Consider the following 3123-nt stretch of genomic DNA (forward strand, 5'->3'; position numbering starts at 1 on the left):
TTTATTGAGAACTTACGTCAAATCACTTCTTGCTCACTTTGCTCAGGATTTGGATAAAAATTAGATGCCATCTAGGACTGATATGAATTTGTAATGGGCAGAAATTAATAGAAAATAAGAGTTAAGTTGATACAGCCCAGGAGGTGTTGGCAGGGGTATGATGGTTTCTAAACAAGAGGCCATTTTCTCTTCAGGGCACAGTCTGACAAAACAGGGCTTGGAATGAGCAGTGATGATAACTGCAGTGATTAGATACCCTGGTAAACAAAGAACACATGAAACAAAAAAATAATTTGCCTCTGTTGAAACAAAACATATTGTTGTCAGGGGGAACAGGAGAGAGTCCTATGCAGGTTTGAAGAATAGAGGGAGTGATGTTTTAAGAGGAGAGTTACAAAGAATAAGGGCTCAGACAAAAGAAGTAAGAATCTGAAGGAAAAAAACAGAAATTTGGGATGAAAAAAATAGACTTGTAAACAGCAGAGGAAATACAAAGTTGAAAAATATATTTTCCCTCTTCCTGAGAGAAAATACTTTCACTATACTTGTTGTGCCATGAGTCGGGTATTATCTCCTTAGTAGCATTTTTTTCCCCTAACATGCCTTTCTCCTTCTGTTTTGGTATCTAAGTACCAGTTTTCCTGCCGCTCATACTCTACCCAAGGTAGTAAGCTAGGCTCCATTGTGTATGCAGATCAGTTCCTCTATCCCAAGCATAATTACAGTAAATTAAATGTGACATTAAAAACTTGCATTGAGAAGAAACAAGAACTGTAACTCATGAGATACTACAGACAGTAAGTCAGTCTGCAAAAACCTCACCTCTCGCTTTAGAAAAAAAATAATTAAGAATGTAAGAACGCTGTGGTCCAGATTCACGAATACTTAATACCTAGCATAGGAACCTGAAATTTAAAGTTTATTTTTGAGCAATTCCCATTTGAAATTTTTTTAACAAAAGTTTAATAAGGTTCAGGAGCAACAAGTTGGGCTTGTTAAAATCTAGCTGCACATAGGAGTTACAGAGTTCTGTTGTGAAGTGTTCCTTAGTTGTTCTTGCCTGATCACAGCAGACAATAGCTTTTATTCCAGTATCTTGAGATAATGCCTTTTCTGGGGCTGGAACCAAAAGAGCTGTTGATACATGGATTTGGTGTTAAAAGAAAGAAGTGAAGGTAAGAGTTCAACTTGCATTGCTAGGAGTTTGCAATACACTTATACATTACACTAAAGGAACTGAAGTGAGTATTTTCTTCACTGTGTGCGTTAGAATCACTTAACTTACTTACCATTCAGAATTCTGAAGTGCTGCTAACTACACAAGTTAACAGCTGTCTGCTAGTACAGTCCCTGGCTCCTACCTCCTCAGGCATCTTTTTCCTGTTTATACTTGCACATCAAATGGGCCTTTGGAAAAATCCCTGATTCTCTTTTGTTCTGTTTTCTTTGTTTTGTTTCCATGCGCTCTTTTCCCCTTTGGAGATGACATGTATGGGAAATGGCTTATTGTAGCAACAGGAGACAGAAGGCGAAAACAATTGCATCATGGGTAAAACAAACATCAAAGCAAAGTGCAGGCCAAGTAGCTGTGAAAAAATTATGTCATATACGATATTTCAGTGTGTTGAGGTCCTGCACTGGTAGATTTTTTGGCAACACAGAAAAAATATGCAAATAGTTACCACTTTCAGTGTCTTGTTTTTCTCAGCATTTCTGAGAAACCAGCCAGGACTAAGGACACGATGCACCTGTTGCAATTGGTGCATTGCAATTTCCACATTCTCTCTGACTGTGAAAATTCATTAAGCCTACTTGTAGTGTCACAGTTTTAACTGGGCTTGAATTGCCAAAAAGAAAAAGCGAGCCTGAAAGACTGTGAAAACCAAACTGGAACCTAACTTTCATTAAGTACTAATTAACTGTCTGACAACCCACGCCTAAAAATGATGGTGCTTGCTATTGATGTTTATTTTTACTTTATAAGAAATTGCTGTATGTAGCCAGCCTGATTAAGTACCTTTAACAATTCCCATCTAAAGATAATTATGTTCTGCAGTGAAGTGTAAGGAATTTGGCATAAAAAAATAAACATTAAGTACAGCAGATACTGTAAATGAATAAACAAACATAACTATTTCCAACACACATACTGCTTTCTCATGATTTACATAACGTAAATGACTTTGACAACATCTTTATATTCAGTTTATCTTTAAATACTGCTGAGCCAAGAAAATCTGCATATTGTGTTTCTGCAGCTTTAACCCTCTGACCCACTGGAGAGTTCTGCAGGCTACAGAGCAATAAAAGTTGCCACAGTAGGCGAAAAGCCCGTGGCAAGCAGTAATCGGCACTCCGAAAAGCACTGCACATGCCTCGTGTAAGTGTATGTATTGAGTTTGTTAAATATTTATCCAGATTTACATGTGAATAATAAAGCACATGCTAAAACTACTTCAGCTATCTTTTAAGCAGCAATATCCACACTTTCATAGCTCGAAAGCTCTTCTTTTTAACTTGTAAAGGGGAATCCAGCTTCCTAAGTGGGTTGCTATGCTGACATCGGTGAGCACAACACAACCGACTATGGGGACAAACTGACAATCTAAAGCAAACAAAAAGAGGCGTTTGTGGTATTTGTGTTGAGTATGAACGTCAGCAGTGTCACCCGTTCCTACCAGGAGTAACAGAAGACAAGGAAAAGGAGCCTTGTCCTCTTTGCTGCAGGTACCTGGAAAACTGTGGATGACCTCAGGGGTCGGACTGTGTTTTGTCGAGGTGAGGTTTCAATTAGGTAACGTTATCTTTTGTCCCTTGAATTCAGTGCCTCCAGACGCGTCACAGCCATCTAATCTTTAAGCAAAGCCACACTTAAAAACAACAGAAACGTGCGCTTGAGCCTTGGTGCTGCCTAGACAACCCGCCTTTCCACAGAAGCGTGGCAGACCTCGCTAGAGGCAATTCCTGCTCACGGTCAATTCCTTCCAGGTCCTGAGCTGTGCTATTCTGTTGTGAAGCACCTAAAACACAAGGTGCGAGCCTCTGTGACAACCACGGCGATCGAGTCAGCCCTTACTTGGCAAAAGGTGCTCCTCCTCTTCTTCCTCCTCCTCCTCCTCCTCC

The sequence above is a fragment of the Falco punctatus genome, assembly GCF_963210335.1.
Source record: "Falco punctatus genome assembly, chromosome: 1".
Lineage (NCBI taxonomy): Eukaryota > Metazoa > Chordata > Aves > Falconiformes > Falconidae > Falco > Falco punctatus.